We start from the raw sequence: 19,805 nt of genomic DNA, 5'->3' as shown, positions 1-19,805 counted from the left end.
AAATCCTATTTCAATATCCCATTGAATATATGGACTTCTTAAGACTCCTTAGATTTTTGTTGTTGTTGATTGTGTGTAGTTTGTGTTACCAAGTGAAGGAAAAGAAAAGGCAGGCTTTGTCATACAATAATAACTGAACATTTCACAGTTTTTCATTAGCTTTAAATTTAGGGCTTCTTTCAATGGAAAAGTTTTTTTTTTTTAATTTCAAGAATAGACTTATGTAACCTATTTAACTAAGTTGGACATTTCTAAAGATGGCTAGAATTACTGTTTTAATCAGGTTTTAAACAGTGATGATAAACTCCATGAGAGTTCTATTTGAATTAATTGCGTTTATCTTGACCACAACTTTCTATGGCCGTGAAGAAGATCTTTTTATTCTCTGATTTCTGCATTGTCGAATCTCACAACTATGTCAGATTTCTTGGTATGATCAGCTGTATGTCCGATACACAAATGCTCTTAATGAGATAGCAATGCTCATACAAACTAATTTAAACGGCATTTTTGGTTCCCGACTTCCATTTCAATAGAACAACAGAGTACTGTATGCTTTTGAACTCTGTATAGTTGTCTGTATGCGGATGGTTTTTGCAGAGAAGGCTGTCACTCTCTTCAGATTTGCTAATAATACAGAAAGCCCTGCCACGCTGCTGAGTTAGCCGCCTCCAAAGTCCAGGCACGTGGCCTCAGTCCAGGATGCAAATGAGCTGGAATGCTTTTGCCCCCTGGCCCTCAAAGCTCCAGGCAGAAGCCCGACTCCCGCAGAGCTATTCAGCAGGTGCTAAGTAGCGGGCAGGTGTACCATTGGCCATATGTTGCACTTAGTATAGTGTTTCCTTAAAGTTCTGTAAATTGCAAGCCAGGTGAGAGGAGCCGAGCAAAAGCAGGCGTGTGCTTAAAAGAGCAGAGCTAGACACATGTTCAATATGCTAATAAAGGTCGATCATTACAGGCAGTGATTTAATACTGGTTCTTCGGTGCTTATCTTGAAATAAACATGATTCCCCAGAAGTATTCATGAAAAGGATTCTTCTTTGGCTGCTTAGTTTATCCAGGAGACACGTTATCAGATGGCATTGTCATTCGCAATTTCTTCAGGCCTCGTATTCTTCTCGATTTGGCTTAATCAGTAGTAGACGTTTTCTCCATAGATTTTTCGGCGCACATTTCGACTCTGCTGAAAAACACCAAAGCAAATGCTGTTGGTTTTTACATGCTTTCTCCACCCCAAAAACTGAATTGTCTCAAATGCTCAGGGGAGCCTCCTTTGATCTTTGTGCAGCTGCTGTCTTGTTGCTGCCAACCCAGAGCTCAGACGAGACAGGCTTCAGAAAAAAAAAGCACCATACAAAAAAGAGGGCAACACTGCACATTTAAGTTGAACTGCTCTATTTTCTTATCTTCAAGGCTGCCGCTGCTGAATTTTGTTCTACTTACGTCTAAGCAAAGTACAGTCGAAACCTAATTTGAATCTTTAGTTTTTTCATTCTTCTTGGTTGCAATTTTCAGTTACTTAAATTATTTAGAAGGTTTCACTTGCATGCATATCATTTACTGCTGCAAAACAGTGCAGACACTCCTGCAGCCTTCAGTTTTGCAAAAGCAGAAATTTTATATGCAATGTCATAACATATGTGAACAATTTTTTAAAGAACATATAGAGGGTGATTCTCACATTGTACTCGTATAGGTGCCTGATAATCCTGTGAGTGAGACGTTCCCAAACAAGAGAGTCCCCGAATTTGCTTTATCGCTTTTAGCGTTCGTCTACGTACATTTGTTATAGTAGTTCTGCTGTGGGAAAGGTGTGGAAATCGTAAGAGTAGAAAGTCACATGGAATACTTGCAGAGTTTGTTTTTTTTAATCTATGCAGTTTTCAGGTTTGACAACTTATACATGAGCACTGACCTTTTTTTCAGTGAAGAAATGCTTTCTGTGCAGGAAATGAATCATGCTCAAGGATCCCGACGTCTGCCAAATAAGAAAGACAAACTACTTAATATTCAGAACTGGGCCCTTATTTTTGTTAGTCATACAAGCTAAGAGTGCAGATCATTGATATTACTCTTCTCCTCTTTACATATCGACTGCATATTCTGCTACTCCCTCTTGTATCAGAGCAGCCAAGCATTATCTGAAGAGTGTACAGTAGGCCTAAAGAAGCACACCTTAGCTTCTTCTTTCTCCTCTTACCCTGTAATTTCACAGTTGATCATTTCGGTATGGCAAAGTTATAATACAACCAGACAGGGTGCCCTGCCCTTTCGAGATGAACTTTTTGTTCCCCACCAAACAAAGCTGAAGTTTGAACGTTCCTGAAAATGTTGATTGTGGCTGGCCAAAAAGTGGCCTTTGGGAGCTCGTGCTGCCAACTGTTGAAAATTTACAGCCATGTATATCTTTCTATTTGCCCCTCCACCCTTTCTCCCTTGTTGCGCCGCTTAAGGAGGCCACAAGCCTGCAGCTGACAGCTGTGCCCTAGGCAGCTCAGGAACAGCTGCTTTTTTTTTTCCTGGGGTGAAATTAAAAGATTAGGGGGCTATGGGCACGTGCTGGCTTCTGGGGGCCAAGACAAGGCTTGATTTAGGGTGGAACTTGTCTGCAGCGGCTGACAAAGGGGCTGGATTTTGCACTCGCTGTGGGGTCAAAGGGGGGGAGCACGCTTTACCAGAGACAAAAGACGGGAAGGGGGAGGAGGGAAAGTCTCTGAAAAGAGCGCTTCGGCTCCCGCAACAGCTGCTCCTGCACCAGAAATTTGAGAGTCTCCTTTCACGAACACAAGAGGCCTGCTGGAGCAAAGAGGCAGAGAGGCCACGCTTTGCAATGGTGCCATTGTTGGCAGCTGAAGCGAAGGGAGCTTCCAGCAGTCTTTCCAGATTGCACCTTCTAGGCAGAGAGAAGGGGGGTGGGTTGGAGGAGGAAGAGGAGGAGGAGGAATGGTTAAGTGCAAGGCCCAAGGAAGCAGAAAAGTGTGCCACAACAGACCACACAAAGGGGAGTGAGTCTCCTTCCTAGTTGAAATGTGTTTGTGCGTTCTTGGACATCCAGGGAGATAGTATACACATAACATTTATTATTGGTAGATTTCTGAAACTTAAAAGCTTACACATAAACATCAATCAATACTGGAATCAGAAAAGATATATCTGGACCTACCTTGCTTATTTCTTTATTCTTGGAGTCCTTCTGAATGAAGCATTTATGCAACCTATATTCATGGATTTTGGTGGGGAAGGGCAACACAATTTCCACTTGTAAGTGGCTCCATCCCTCCTCTATTCAATCACTTTTTTCACAATGAATCCAACTTTAATTTTTTCTTTCTTTTTTTTAAAATGGAAACTGCCAATCCATTTTATTTGCATGCCCTAGACAGATAATTATTTAAAACTATGTTTTTCAATCTTAGAGACTTTTAGATGTTGATGATAGTGTGGGTTCCAAATACTTTCAACCCATTGACTGGGGAATTCTGCGAGTTGAAGTCTCCACATCTTAAAAGTTGCTGAGGTAGGGGCACAGTTGCTTTTATTATTATTGTATGAAGTAGAAAAGTTCAGTTAAAATCCATTCAGGACATGTGAAATTATATGAGAGTTCTGGTTGCAATAATAAATTAATGGCAAAGAAATAATCGAGTACTGCAGCTGGGATAATGTGTTTGTTTTGACTTGTGAAGTTGTGATAAGATACTACACTACAGTATAAACTTGTTTTCAAGATCTTTCAAAACACACTGCTTCTGACTTCTAGAAGGCAGGATGAAAATGTCAGGTTATTTTAACCTTGGCATAAATTTTGCCTATGTTCAGAGCCATTTGAAGAAATGGAGATATTGAGTGCAGAAGACAGTATGTAATATACATGAGCTTGTCCCAGATCTGCTGTTGTTCTAATAAGTTGAACTACAACTATTATCCCTCTCAGGAAGCATGGCTGTGCTGCCTAGGGAAAGATGGGAGTTGTGAGACCATATGAAATACAGCAGTTCAAGAAATATTGATTTAGGTAGCATCTGGTGTGCTAGACTAATTCCTGTATATTCCTGCCTGACTTCTAGCTGCAAAATCATAAATGATTAAGTACAGAACAACCCCGAGATAATTTGTTCAGCAGATCAAATGGTTTTGAAAACTATAGCCAAATATGAGAAGGTTTATTGGAAAAGCTCAAAGGATGGCAAGCATTTGAAATGTTTGTTCCAAATGAACAAAAACACAATTGTGTAGGGTCCTTAATGTGAATATGAAAAAGTTAATAAAGCAACTTCCTTTCCTCCTGTTTGTAGAACATAAATTTTATGGCCCCGAGCTGTTCTACTATTAAATGGTTTCTGCACTTCACACTTTGCCACCAGCATAGTTCAAACTTCAGCTGCAAGAGAAACAAAATGTGGATAAAGAAAAGTGCAAGAAGGAACTATTATTTCTCAGGCCATTATTTGTGGGGATGGAGAGATGTAGTCCAGAAGTCCAATCTTTTTTTAAAAAATTAAAATGGTATGGAGTACAATTCTTTAGTATATGCCTGAAACTTGATTTGCGATTCATCAACAAACAAGCAACCCTACATGATCTCTGTAGTTGCCTTGAAAGATTAAGCAAAATACAGGTAGCCCTCAACTTACAGTCACATTGACCCCACAATTTCTGTTGCTAAGCAAGACAGTTGTTAAGTGAATTTTACTTCATTTTACGATCTTTCTTGCTACAATTGTTAAGCAAATCACTGCAGTTGTTCATAGTTGATGAACAAATCTGGCTTCACTATTGACTGGGACACTGCAACCATCAAAAAATATGAGTCAGTTGCCAAGCTTCTTTATTTTGATCACATGCTCATGGGAATGTTGCAATGGTTTTAAGTGTCAGGCCTGCAGCCGGTTCCTTTTGGGCTCTTTGGTCTGCCACATTTCTATTCTACTATGCTGTTTCATTAGTGGGGAATTGGGAGGGGGAATAGTAAGGAGTAGAATGTGATGTTGCCAAAATAAAATTCCTTTCTAGAATCCAAGGTCATCCTTTGTCTCTTCACCTCTGCACCTGACCGGAACTGGATGGGTGGAACTGCCAGCATGGCTGTGGAAGATTGGACCATGTGATGGACTTGTGGGTGTGGGGGCAAGATCTTCAACTTTCAACTGGGTGGGGAAAACCAGGAAGCATCGGATTCGGGTTTTCCCAGATGTGCCAACATGACTCTCTTAATAAATTGGAACTTTGAGCAATACTTTGCCAATTTGTGATGTTATTTGGAACCCTGACATTAAGTGTGAAAAACAATCATGTCACTTTTTTAAGTGTCATAACTTTGAACAGTCACTAGACAAACTTGTAAGTCGAGGACTACATGTATATGCTAGTGGAGCAATGCTGAACATTTCTCCCACCATGCTCTCATCTATCACATTAAAAGCCACGTGCTAGAACAGAGGTGTCAAACTTGATTTGATTGAGGGCTGCATCAACGATGTGTTTGACCTCGTGGGGGCTGTGGTGGCCTTGGCTGTGGTGGGCGTGGCCAGCTCGATGTTACTCGTGTCCGGGCGCCTGTGGTGGCCTGAGCGGTCTGCCAGCGAAAACGGGCTCCCGAGCTGTTTTCAGCTGTGATGGGCTCCTGCAACCCTCTCCAAGTGAAAACAGAGCTCGAGAGGGCGCCCGCAGCCATCCTGTTTTTGCTGGCAGAGGCATCTCAGGCCGGTTCTTCGCTATTTCTAGGGCGGCCCTTTGGGCTAGAACTAAGCACCCTGCAAGCCAGATTGGCCCGCAGGCCTTGAATTTGACACCCCACATGGTTTACACCAGGATAGAGCATTATTATTCCCACTATCAAGTACAAGGTAAATTGTCTATGGACATTATCAGTCATCCAGGTCATGGTTGTCCCAAAGGTAATTTTTTTCAAAGCTGAAGAAGCTTCTTGAATGAGAAACAAAATCTCTTCAAAGAAAAAACAGAAAGCGCGGTTGTCTCTTGAAAAAAAGCACTCTTGGGACAAGGCAAATTGTTCAGAGACAGAAGAGCTCTTCACTTGAAGTCTATTAGTTTACCTTGCTCAGCTTCAGTAATTTTCAGCCATTAAGTCTGCACAGACTTTTCTGCAGTTTGCGTAGAGCACAGAGAGTACAGATAGAGTCGATGTGTACTGAGCTCAGAAACAATTTGGACACCCTAAAAGGCAGGACCAGATGGGCTTTGTTTTCCCTCCCAGATGTGATTCTGTGATGCAGCAGGGAATCTACTGTGATGTCACATAAAATCCCTGGCCAATGCTCTAAAGCAGTGTTTCCCAATCTTAGTAACTTTAAGACGAGCGGACTTCAATTCCCAGAATTCCCCAGCCAGCATGGCTGGCTGTGGAATTCTGGGAATTGAAGTCTCCTCATTTTAAAGTTGCTAAGATTGAGAAACACTGCTCACACAACTGTCTCCGTTTTTACCCAGGGCTGAACCAAAGCTGGCATTTATATTTCATATATGCAGTAAAGAAAGGGCTAGAATGTGAGTTTGGAAATCATAACAATGAAGTTGTGTTATTGGTTCTACCATTGCCAGTAATAATAGACGAGAAGTTAACGAGCAGACCATTGCTGTGCACAAGTGCTCTGTAATTGTGGATTCATTATCCTTCCATATAAATATTTGGGAGTAGCTACCATTTCTGTACTGCTGCTTTAAATACATCAAAATCTACACTGGTAATTAAGGGCAGAGAGTCCCTGACAACAACGGGGAGGAAGACACAAGTATCCCATCCCAAACATATGCAAATTGTGATATTCTCCAAAGGCAGCTGCCTACCGCTAGCATCAGCTCATGCGTGTGGAGATCTCATTGTTTCAGTCTGCCTCTTGGTTTTCTTACTGAGAGAGCAGGTGATTGTCAGCAAACTGGTTCTGCCTGACCTAAATGGCTTTGTTCCTTGGGCATCGTGATGCCAAAAAAAGAGCCCACGATTGACCTGGTTGCAACCAAACATAGATGAATTAAAACTAGAAGCGTCCCTTTCCTGCTAAGATCTGCCCACCCAATACAGAGAATGCATGCTAAGCATCCCCAGCTACATGTGGTACAGCAGGAGACCATGTGGGAATGAGGACATCCTGTGGGGTTCCCTTTCTCGGGGACATTTTCCCCTTCTCTCCGAGGATGAGATCAGCTCCTTCCCTTAAAACTTTCAGGGAAGACCTAGCTATTCCACATAAGCGCTGAGGAAACAGCACTGGAGAATGATCAGTGTGGTATCTCTGGGATGAAAAAATGATACAGGGAGATTGAGGATTTTGTTGAAATATTACTGATTATCAACTTTTATTCTTTATTGTTGCTTTGTGGATATTTAGCTGTGTTAGAAGATTCAGTCAGCCAGTCATTTTGACTGAAGCAGCATAAAAGGCATAGAAGCAAATAAATACAGCATATGATGTAATGGTTAAAATGATGAAACAAGGAGTAGGGAGACCCAATTTCTAATCTAGGCCATCCTCAGTCACTGCCACTCATCAGATAACTTTCAGCCAGCCACTCTCAGTTGAATTTACCTCATAAGATTGTTGTTGTTGGGAAAAATAGAAGGAGTATTTGTATGCCACCTTGGGCTCCTGAACAAAAAAGGCTGAGTTAAACAAAATAGATAAGTAGGAGCTACAGAGAGAGCACTGAACATTATTGCTTCAGTCATCACATGCTTACAGGTAATCTTCAACTTGTGATCATAATTTGGACTGCACATGGAGATCATGTGACCCTGAGATGCCGCAACTGCCATAAATGCATGCAGTAAAAATTTTGATCATGTGACCCTGGGAATGCTGCAACCATTCTAAGTGTGAAGACTGGTTTTAAATCCCTTTGTTCAGTGCTGTCATAACCTCAAACTGCTTCTAAACAAAATAGGTGTAAGTTGAGAACTACCTGTACACAAAAATATATACTAAATTTTTAAGCTGAAACAGCTGTCTGTGTGGCTCTACCTGGGTGAATGACCATGAACACCTGCATAATTTTCCTCATATATTTAAAGAAAAAAGGCTACAACTAGGCTTCTGACTTTTATTAAGGTCTGTAGTATATATTTCAATGCAATGTTCAACCATTTATAAACGAGGATTAAAGTCAGCAGCGCATTGGTATTAAGTGTCTAGTCCAGTATTTCTCAACTTTAGCAGGTTTAAGATGTGTGGACTTCAATTCTCAGAATTCTCCATCTACCTTAAATCTGCTGAGGTTAAAAATGTTGCTCTAGTCTTAATACTGCATAAGATCACTTTGGAAGCCTCTGGGCATCTAGATTACTTTGAAGAAAGGCTATGATGTTCATGAAATGCCTGCTGAGAAAATATATATTGTTAAATGAATGATGGATTTCTTTTGGCTAATACATGAAAGTGGAGCTCTAATCAGCTAATTCACACTTGCAACATTGGTTGCACAGACGTTTTCTTCACAAGGGCCTCTGTTCTAAGCACATTTGTGCCAAGAATGATGAAACGTGCATTGTAACATCACAGTGCAAGTTCTGCCCTTTTCTACTTGCGTGACAACAATGCACACAAATATGTAAGGGGTGGAGTTTGTGTTACAATGCCATTGTGCTTCCTTCCCCCGCCCCCATGCCTGTGTGTCTGTATTATGCATGGTCCCAGAACAAGCCGTTGCTTAAACCTTGGACAGTTTATCTTGAGCTGTTCTCCATGTTTGTCAATCTCTTTTACATAGGCTACTAAACCAAATAAAGAAAGAAAATGCATATTATTTGTAATTCTAATTTGCTGTGTCATAGCTTATCCTTCAGCTAAAACATTCATTGCCAAATAAGGATAATAAACTGCGCAATTCGAGAAACGGAATTCTCAGTCGCCCACATGTTCTAGAATGGATTTGTGTCCCTAAATCCGAAGGAGTGAACTGAATCAGCTCCCCCCCCGCATTTCTCCCACTTCATTATGCGGAGATCTTCTGTCATCTCCACTCCCCCACAGAAAAACACACTCTCTGTAAACGAACATAGAAGAAAATCACAGCCTGTGGAATATAGGTGAGAGTCCATGTTTTAATGACTACCTGGGCATTTGTGCAAAAGAAAAAATATATATCAGAAGTTAAGCAGCCTGATTGTTGCTTGGCTATGAAATTGGGAGAGGGAGGAGGGGAGGGGGGGAGAGGAGGGTAGTAGAGTACTTTAGACTGAAAAGTTGAAAGAACATCCCCAAAGACAATGGCTAACCACATCCTTATTGCTGCCAAGAAAATTGAACATACACTTCTTTGAAGTTACCAGAAATGAAGTTTGACTTAAAGGAGCTTTACCTTTACCCTGCCAACAGTCTTCTATCAAGGGACTGAGCAGTTTTGACAGAAGCCTAGTGTGGGCTGGTTGCAACCATAACTGATTGACAGTTGGTTAAAAAGCTATGATGTTATCTCTGCCGTGCACAAAAGTCACAGCTGCTTGATGCTAACATCAGAGGGGGGGGAGAGAATCCCTGCTCTCCCCACCTTCCTTGCTGGGGGAGCAGGTGACTGCCAGCTGTCTGAATCCACTTGACCCTCTGTGCCTGGTCTCTTGAGAGGCCCAACCTGGAGAACCAAACAATGCAGGCCTTGCCACCCCAAAGAAGCCAAATGCTTCAATGGGGCTTTGGGGTGCTACAGAATGCCTCTGTATTTTTGGAGAGGGATTCAGCAGGTGCTTCCTCAAAGAACTGCAGCTGTTAACAAAAGCTACACAAATCCTTGCCAGGACGCAGAAGACGACTTCCATGGACTTGAATTCCATGCTGCAGCATAAAGAGGGCTGGGGATTCACCAGGCTTGCTCTGCCTGAATCCAGAATCCTCTTCCTGATGTTCATCTTGGATGGTATTGAAAAAGTAAATCCCTCTGACCATGTGTATAGTGCCTTCACAAACAAGTCTATAAGCACCCTCAGTTCTCCTGTATTTGGAAGTAGGACTTGCTGAAGGTAATTCTCTCCCTCCCTTCAGTGGCTGTTATCCACAACATTATTTTGATTCATTTCTTTATAGCCTACTTTCTTCCAGACAGATGGCTTTTAGAGCTTCCAATTATAAGATATTAGACAGGTTATCTGTCATCCTCTCCAAACTGAAAAAAGCATACAGAAATAAAAGGAAGGAAACTTACAGACAGATTTCATCATTGTCTGGAACTTCCCCCGCCCAATAAAATGCTAAATTCACAGGCAGGAAATTGTATAGTAAATGTACCCTCTCTCATCTTTGGTATGACAAGCAATTGCATGAACATAAGCTTTTGTTGACTCACAACAGGTTGAGCCTAAAGGTTCAGTTTTGGTAATCAATGAGTTTATTCTGAAATATATCTGTGTCAATTAGAAGCTAGCCTGGTTATGCGGAGATTTCTCTGTTATGCTGTTTTATAGAGTGGTTGTTCTTCCAGGCAATATTAATCTGTAAAAAGAATGGCACAGCAGTGGACTGAAAGCACTACCAATTAGAGACAAGAAACATAACACTAAGTTCGGGAAGTCATAGTTGTTTGGATCTTATTATAAGAAAAGGAGACCAATTCTGGAAGAGAGTCTGACAACATGGCTCTAGAGTGTGTCACTGGATTTCTTGGAGGGCCCGATCAGTATTGTAGTTGTCCTCTGTGAGCTGGCCAGGGTGGAGGAGATGGAGCAGATGCCCTCCTTGTGCACCCTGCTGACCAAAATGGGGTGGATGGGGGTGGAGGGCCAAGGGCAGCCACCGCGTGCCCCATTTTTGGCCTGGATTGCCTCCTGCAACTTGCCAGCCAAATCGAGGCATGGGTGGCCCCCACATGACCCATTTTGGCTGGCAGGATGATGCAGGAAGCTGTCCAGGTTGCAAATGGGCAACGTGGGGGCCTGTGTGCCCCCCAGCCCATTTTTGCTAGGAGAGGCACTATGGGCTGGTCCTTTGCTATTTCTGGGCCAGATCTAAGCACACTGTGGGCTTTGAGTTTGACACCCCTTCTCTACAGAGTACAAGTGAAGCCAGGAAATCTTCTTATTCTTTGTGTTATTCCCATCTTTGTGTTTTTTGCAGGGTCTGCAGTTTTATATTTCACTCATCACTTATTCTAGTCTGCAGCATCAATGGGGCATACATCTATGGGTCGTATGTCTTCATGTAAGCCGTCCATTCATTGCTTTTTTGGTCATCCTTGGGGATGCCAGCTGTCAGGGTTGAGTGCAAATGCCCATGTCACAATTGTTTCCATATCAGCTCTGACCATATGTCCATACCATCACACCTTTGCTTCTCTCATTTTTTCTGGAATTGGGGCGACTTTGAAAGCCTCTGGATGGCTTTGTTCATAATACGATCCAACTGTGTGACCTCCAAAGACCTTCATTCACATTTTCACTATGTGCAGTGTCTGTTTGTGTCTCTTCATCATTGGCCAGCCTTCTGCCCCACCGAGTGCTACTAGAAGGACAATTGTGTGGTGGATCTTTGAATTAAGGCACAGTGTGTTCTTTTGGTCGGAGAGGATGGCAGTGACAGGGTGCTACTTTAACTAGGCGACGTTGACTCATGCCCAGGCAGCCAGAAATGTGTCACCATCAGTTGTTATACGGGATCGAAGGTACTGAAAATCAGAGACCTTTACAAGTGGGGTACCATCGATTATGATCATACTATCTGTCTGGATGCCGCATTCCATGTGTTCAGTTTGTCAAAATTCATAGAGGTGTGTCTTCTGTTGGTTACCAGAACTCAATTCCATTCCCGGTCTTGCAAGCCAGCATAGCATTGTCAGCATAGAGCAAGGTCCATGGGTGCAGCATTTGCAGGTCCGCAGTCACTGAGGGTACAGATGAGAGATCTGATCAAATGTCTTCTCTGTAGCAAGAAACACTGTTCTCCTCTTTTCCCTGTGCCTCTCTGTCAGCAGTCAGGCATCATGGATCTCATCCATTGCTCCATTACCTTTTACAAATCTGCACTGGTTTGGTGAGATTGTGATGATGCTCCATAGGTGGGCATCAATGACATGTTCAAAGATTTTAATTGTGTGGCATGGCAGGTGCATTGGTCAGCAATTAGGCAGTAACATCACCTTTGTCTTTCCAGATGGGCACTGTGACATTGGTCTATGCCCTTTTTAAAAAGTCTTGCCAGGAAAACCACTCCCTGAAGTCCCATCTTCCAGATTTCGGCTGGGATGTCATCTCATACAGTCATTTTACCATTTTTTATGGTGCAAATGGCAGCTGCAACTTTCATGGACATGATGGAGAGCATCACATCCTGGGCTGGGTTGGCTACAGGGATAAGGACAATGGTGAAATTCATTTTTTTTACTACTGGTTCTGTGGGCGTGGCTTGGTGGGTGTGACAGGGGAAGGATACTGCAAAATCCCCATTACCTCCCCACTCTGGGGCCAGCCAGAGGTGGTATTTGCCAGTTCTCTGAACTACTCAAAGTTTCTGTTACCGGTTCTCCAGAACCTGTCAGAACCTTCTGAATTTCACCCCTGGATCAGGAGGTGTAGAAATTCTTCATTGCATATTCCATTAAAGTGATAACACCTTGATAAGACAGGAAAGCCTTATTCAGGCATTTCTGATAAATAGAGTTGGGCACAGAATCAAGCAGGTGTCTTGATCCTCAGCTTCACCTCCCTCCTAATGCCTACGCATTTGGAAAGATGCTTTCTATGACGCACTGTCCACAGTGAGAGCAGAGTTATGTGGCTTAGCCTCAAAATCCTACCTAGCACTAGTTGGATAGAACAAATGAGTCCCACTGGCCTCTTGTCAATGACTGACAAGTCTACCATGGGGCATTGATCGGGGTGGGTTCCGGCAGTCACTACTGCTGATTCACTCGTGGGCGCACCACACACGCTTGATGTGCGCTGTGCATGCATGCACAATACAGTAAAATTGTTCTGTGCATACGCAGAAGCAAAAAACAAGAAACCAGGTTCGGGGCAGGCCTGGGTCTCTACAGGTTTGGCTGAACCGATCTGAACAAGTAGGAACCCACCACTGGCATTGATGTAGAGAACAGTACATAAGTACTCTTTTCCACTTCCTTACAATATGTCCTTACGGTTCAGTGGTGGGTTCCGGATCCCGGTGCAACATGTACAGTGCAACGGGGCCGGGTGTCCACCACATGAACGTGTGTAGTACACAAATGCGTACTTACCAGGCGCCGTACGCTTTGTGCACGTGCACGGAAGCCCCGAAAACTTCAAATACCGGTAAGGAGCGCGGGCGGGCAGGTGGGCCCTCTGGAGAACAGTACCTGAACGGGACCTGGTGCTCCCGGTAGGCACTGGTACGCCTGTATCGGGGCGTACCAGTCATAACCCACCACTGTTACGGTTCCTTCGACGGAGGGTTTATCTACTTGTACAACTTGAACCTCCTCGAAGAACCAGCCAGCAGCCCGTCATCTCTGGTTGTGCATGGGGCAACGGTTCACATTTCTTTAAATACAGGGAGTCTGTACCTAAGTGTACGATTTGTTGTATGTCAGATATTTAAACTGCTGCATAACAGGTAGCTGTTAATAGCCATGTAGAACAACATTTGTTGCCTGAGAATAATCAAACCATGCGCAGAGAAACCATTCTGTGGGAGTACAGTGTTTTGAATGCATAGCACATATGATTGTTTTTCTAAGTCATATTTTCTCAGAAGCAACTCATAGACTTACTTTCCAACATACTGAAGGGTTTTTGTTTTCACTCTGAAAACCAGCTGGACCTGCAAGATATACATGTCTCTAAATATTCCAAAGGCTGCAGAAAACAATGCAGTTTCAGCTTCTCTCTTCTTCCTGCAGCCCTTCACAACCTGTTATGATCAAAACGCAAATCCTGCTTACGAAAGGCATGAGAAAACCTGCCGTCTCTGCTTAGCTCTTCAAGTACTGTAGAATATTCTGTCATGTGATCTACCTGATTACATTAGTACCTCAAGTAATTTCTTAAAGGAAAATAACAGCGATTTTTTGAAGTTCCAAATTAGCTTTAAAAAGCCATATATAACTTCTGTGCCACGCTTAGTTGCTAAATACATGTTAAATACAGGTAGTGTTGTTCATCGGCTAGAATATTTATTACAAACCCTTAAATACATTTCAGTGGTGATACAGGTAAGTACAAGCCAGGCTTTATAAAGCAATTGTGCAACAAACCCATAACAACAATCCTTAAAATTCAATGCATCTTTTGCTGGAATAATGTTAGCTGCAGAATGTACTTAACAATATTCTAAAATTAACAATGTGCAAATTGGAATTTCCTTCTGAAATTGCTTCTTTCTAAAACTAATGATATCATGCTAAACCAATTAACAAAAGAAAATACAGTACATAAGACATTATTAATGAAATAACACCACTCAAAACTAATAACAATAAAGAAAATGGGCCTGAAAAATTATGTCATAAATAATCCCAAATTGTCATGCACTGCTTCCCTTGCACTTTTGCCATTGGGGGGGGGGGAGGGAGGGATCCCACAAATTAGTTGACTGACAACATATGTAACAAATTGATTGCTGCAGATCCGATATAGATTCCTGTGTTAATGCTTTTTTTTTTAGCCAGCTCCCATGCCTGGACCACACAGGCAAAGAGATGGATTTGCTTAGTTCAAATACTAAGCAACAACTGAAAAGGCTGCTTGGTACTTGTCCATATCACCATTCTCACTGGTTGACCAAAGAGTAAGGTTTCAAATGCAAATTTTAAAATCAAGCTTTCAGTCCAGGGTCTAACTAAAGGCCAGATTGGCGAAGCGCTTTGATAATTGTAGCACTAAAATATATCTTGGGAAAGTCTGCTCAAAATAGTAATACTGGCATTACTTGTTATAGCAAGGGATCTACTGTAATGAAGAATGCTTTCAACATCAAGTCTAAACAAGATCTACCGGTTCTTCAGATGAGCTGTGTTGCTAATTTTCACAGCAACAATCTTTAAAAAAAACAAAAAAAAAAAAAAAAAAAAACCCAAAACCTTGAGCCAAAAGGTTCTCTATAATTTTCTTATCTCTCTAACCTTTTTAAAGCAGAGACATAAAGATCATGGTTTTCCTATTGCATAATGTTTCTAGTACAGGTAGTTCTTGACTTACAACAGTTTGTTTAGTGACCTTTCAAAGTTACAGCACTGAAAAAAGTGACTCGACCGTTTTTTTCCACACTTACAACTGATATAGCATTCCCATCATCACGTGACCAAAATTCAGGCAGTTGTCAATTTACTTATATTTATGATGGTTGCACTATCCTGGGATCATGTCTTTTGTGACCTTCTGACAAGCAAATTCAATGGGGAAGTCAGATTCACTTAACAATGGTGCTACTAAATGACTGCAGTGATTCACTTAACAACGGTGGCAAGAAAGGTCATAAAATGGGGCAAAATTCACTTAACTGTTGTCGGTTGGCAATATAAATTTTGGGCTTAATTTTGTTGTAAGTCAATGACTACTTGTAATAGGCATAACATCACTTTCACATCTTTTTAGAACTTTCACGTGGAACTTATGAGGTTTTCCAGCCATACTGTGTTTCCCTGAATTTTCTGTTGACCCCCGAAATAAGCGCTTGGCCTTCTTTTTGGGGAGGTCTTATTATTTTTGAGGTGCAGGAGGCGGCGAGCAGCCATGGTCACTTCATGGCTGCTGCTGTGTTGCAATATTTTTGGGGAGGGCTTATTTTCGGGGGATGACTTATTAGTGCATGCACTCAAAAGCCCGATTGGGCTTATTATCCAGGGAGGTCTTATTTGCAGGAAAACAGGATAGCTAGACATAAAAGCAAAGCCTTCATGCACTCACCATGTCAACTTAAACCCACTGATTTCATACTTTCAGCAATTGTATTAAGGTGAGGAATGTGAAAGTAAACCTGCCCTCCTAGGCACATTATTGATAATGATCCGAGCTTGCTAAATGGAAATGACCTATTGTTCTCGGTAATAAAAGTTTCCAACTCCTTGCTGCAACTCTTTTTTGAGATGGATGAAATTTATCTAGGAGCAGTTTTGATGAAAAGTCCATGTTCATAACAAATATTTTTTTAAGGAAGAGTTAGCTATCTTCATTAATTGGGATGTTTTGAAGAGTCAACTACTTTCAAAGTCCACCACATATGAAAAGTTGGCAAAGGCTATTTTAGACAAATGAGGTAATAAGAAATGTGCAGTATTGTACGGTTCCTGATTATATAATTACAGGTTCTTCTGTTTTATACCTGTACATCTGTAGGTTAAACTAGATCCTGGCTTGCACAAACACAAGTGTCCTTTGTGCACAATCACACACATACTCTTGTTCTTGCTATAACATACCAGTGATAAATAAGTAGTTGGTCATGCTACTGTTGTGTGTTGCAGTAAATAAAGCTGAATAATGGGCCAAACACAATTAACTTCTATGAAATAACTAGGAAAGACTGCTGATAAAATGCCAAGAAACGCTACAGTTCTTTCAAACTACATGATTCAACAGATATTAATCTCTCTCTTTCTCTCTCTCCCTCCTTCCCTCCCCCCCTCTCACACACACATCATTTTGCCTGAGGCCTTCCATACACACTCATTGATGACTATTGGCCAGAGTGGTGATCCAGCTTTATAACTCTATTTTGCTTTGCTAATCCACATTGGATTCCTTCCCCAGCCCGCCCTACTAAATCTTACTGAGTTGTATCTAAGATCCAGTGTATCTTGAAACTGTTTGATCCTGAATCCTAGTTTGTTTTCCAGTCCTGGTTTGTTCTTAGTTCCTGGTTTTTTTAAAAAAAGTTCTTGCTCATAGTTCCTTTGTCTTGATTTTCCAGGCTGCTGCCATTGCCAGGTCAAAGGGAATAGTTTCATTGTTCATAATTCTAAACAACAAGACCATCCTACCAGGACATTAACTGTTTTATAATTGTGCATGATTCCTCATGGCATTTTTGAAATCAAAAGTATAATTGTGCATGATTCCTCATGGCATTTTTGGAATCAAAAGTATTCTTACTAAATAACAGTTCTGCTAGATTAGCAGGTGATTTATGTGCCCCCCCCCCAAACCAGCAAATATTTATAGAAAAGATAATGACAATATCTAATTAAAATCGTAACAGGCTAGCAATAATTTACATACTGACAGAGTGAAATGCAAAGTTATGATCCACTTTTATGTCAGTTTTGAAAAGGTTAAAAAATAAGGTTAAACAAGATAGGTCATCCTGCTAATCAATTGACCCAAGAACTTACTTTACGTACAAGAGAACTCCAAGTCAAAAAAGTATTGTACATCTAAGTCACAATGTTCTTTAGCTGCCGCAAACTAACAAAATCAATATGTAAAGAGAGAAACAAACATACAAAGAATAGCACTAGCTTTCCAAATAGCAAAGAAACAAGCAGAAACTGTTACACAACAGCCCATCAGCATGCAGAATTTGAGTACTAGAAAAACTGGCTGTCAAACTCTTCAAAGACTACATATTTGCTGAATGAAAGGAATATCACAATATGATTTCAACCTGGCTAATTTGAAATTAGGAGGTGAATATCTTATTAAATAAAATCATAGCAGCAATATCCATGATCAATAGACTACTGTATTAAAAAGGCCTATGATGATCAACAGCCAACAGTCTAAGGTCTGATCGATTATTCCAACTGAATTTAAGCATTCATTTCAGCTTTGCAACGCAAATTAGTCACCATCTCTCCACTCCAATCCAGTTCTCTCCCAGTTTGTCCTCTCCCAGATTCTTGTGGTTACTTTTCTCATCTTTAAGACAGGCTGGGTTTGATGTCGGCTTGTACAATAAACCAGGATTAAACACTATGATTTAGTGTGATGTGGGTGTGTGTATACGGGAGTGAGAGAGGTAGGTAGGTAGGTTAAAAAAAACCTAGTTACTTAGAAAACAGGGCAAAAATAGTTCATTTACATCAGTGGTTCTCAACCTGTGAGTCGGGACCCCTTTGGGGGGGTCGAACGACCCTTTCACAGGGGTCGCCTAAGATCATCGGAAACACATATTTTTTAAAAAATACAGAAAACATAAAATAATTTTATGGTTGGGGGTCACCACAACATGAGGAACTGTATTAAAGGGCTGCGGCATTAGGAAGGTTGAGAACCACTGATCTATAGTAACTGTTGTGTATCTCTATATATTTGGTTTCTACAGTAACTAGATATTTACTTTTTTTCAGTTTGAACAGAAAGTGCTGCATTGGTACAGTGAGTCCTTGGGAAGGCCTCTCCTGGTGCCTGCATTGGACTGTTTACTAAACCCTACTCGCTACATGGGGGAGGTGGGGCAGGGAGGCAACATAGCTGCTCCACTTTGTGCTTCTTTCTGCTTCCCAAGCCAGCTGCTACCCGAATGCGGCAATTTCAGTGCTGTCGTTACACAAATGGAAGAATGGAGTGATCTAGCCAGAACAGAGGGAAAGAATTCAGACAGCCACCAAGAAGAAACCTCAGTCAGACAGCCACCAAGAAGAAGCTGTTATTTATTCTCTGCTGCTGCACATAACTGCAGCTTTCATATTCAGTAGCAATGTTTGAGGGCATTCTGGGGGTTGCATCCAAGGTTGGGGAGAGGCGGGGACACACAGTCTGGACTCCATGGGTTATAAACTTCTCTTTAGCCAATGTTTTACTTAGGACTGGCACCTCAGCTAATTGCATTTTAAGACTCCAGTGGCTGGCCAGACACTCTAACAAACACAGTGCTAAGCAAATTAATGCCAAAGGCTTCATCACATTTTCCACAAATAGTACATTGCCACAATTTATTGAAGCATTCTGAACTAAATAAAGCTTTGGCATAGGATTGATAAATCTTGGGATTTATAGCAAAGGCTTCCTCTGTGTCTGAGGAAAAACAAACAGCTCCGCATTTGCCATTCTAGATTCAAACGCAGGAGACGAATCTATTGCAGGCTTAGTCAGAGCTCTTTCTTTATGAAATTATTATTTCAGTCAATGTGGAACAAATAGAAGTTCAAATGAATAGTTGGGCACATAATTTAATCTTATCATAAACGTTCCAGGGCTAAATGTATTGCTCTTAGAATGCTTTGTCTAAAGAAAACACATGGACACAAGGTGGAAGCCAAACTTTTTCCCATGAATAATAGAAGGAATAAATCACAGATTACCCTTCTCTTGTATACCAAGCGATGAAGCATGTGGCTCTTGAAAAGCTTGAGTGTGGGCCTCAGAGATAGAAGGGGTGGGTTTTGCTCTTTTTTATATAGTAGTAGCTTACTCTGTCAATGTTATGGGAATATTCTTGGTGGCTTCCCTACTGAATCACCAAGAACACTCCCACCAACACTGATAGGGCACGCCATTAATATGTAAAAATCAGAGCAAACACTATTCACTGATGCTTTTACCTAGTTTGGTAACGAAATGTCTGCAAGAAAACCACAAAGTTCAGAGAGCACCAAGAATCCAAAGTCCAATCCTGAACTACAAATATTGCCTTACATTTAAATATGAAATTGCCTCATTCAATTTTTTAATGCAACTTTGCACTAGGTTTTTGTCATGTCATCTAATTATAGCAATGCCAGTGACTGGAATGTGCAGATACTATATTTCTTGGTCTTAAAGTCCAACAACCGTACTTTGGATTTCCTTCAACTTCTTATTTAAGTACAAAGAGAAATTAAAGCTGTACAAGTAGGTAATCAAGCATTTGAGAACCAAGCCAAAATGAGATTATTTGAGTTCTGGTTTTTTTCAGCAGAGACATGAGCTTTGACATTCAGATTCATGCAGCCCCCCCCCAAAAAAAAAC

At 41.4% G+C, this 19,805-nt stretch overlaps 1 long non-coding RNA gene across 2 annotated transcripts; it reads right to left on the bottom strand.

Moving 5' to 3' along the window:
- Nucleotides 1-389: 389 nt before the first annotated feature.
- On the bottom strand, nucleotides 390-13,876 carry LOC309386750. Of its 2 annotated transcripts, none has more exons than XR_014174481.1 (3): nucleotides 13,690-13,876; nucleotides 1,916-1,978; nucleotides 390-1,183 (listed from the first exon to the last, which is right to left on the bottom strand). It is a non-coding gene; the product is annotated as an uncharacterized lncRNA (long non-coding RNA). The 2 variants fall into 2 exon arrangements; XR_014174482.1 differs by having other exon boundaries at nucleotides 390-1,180.
- Nucleotides 13,877-19,805: the final 5,929 nt, after the last annotated feature.

Source organism: Natrix helvetica, assembly GCF_964273705.1.
Source record: "Natrix helvetica genome assembly, chromosome: 2".
NCBI lineage: Eukaryota > Metazoa > Chordata > Lepidosauria > Squamata > Natricidae > Natrix > Natrix helvetica.
The sequence above is the reverse complement of the archived record's forward strand: the minus strand, read 5'-3'. Positions and strand labels throughout refer to the sequence as shown.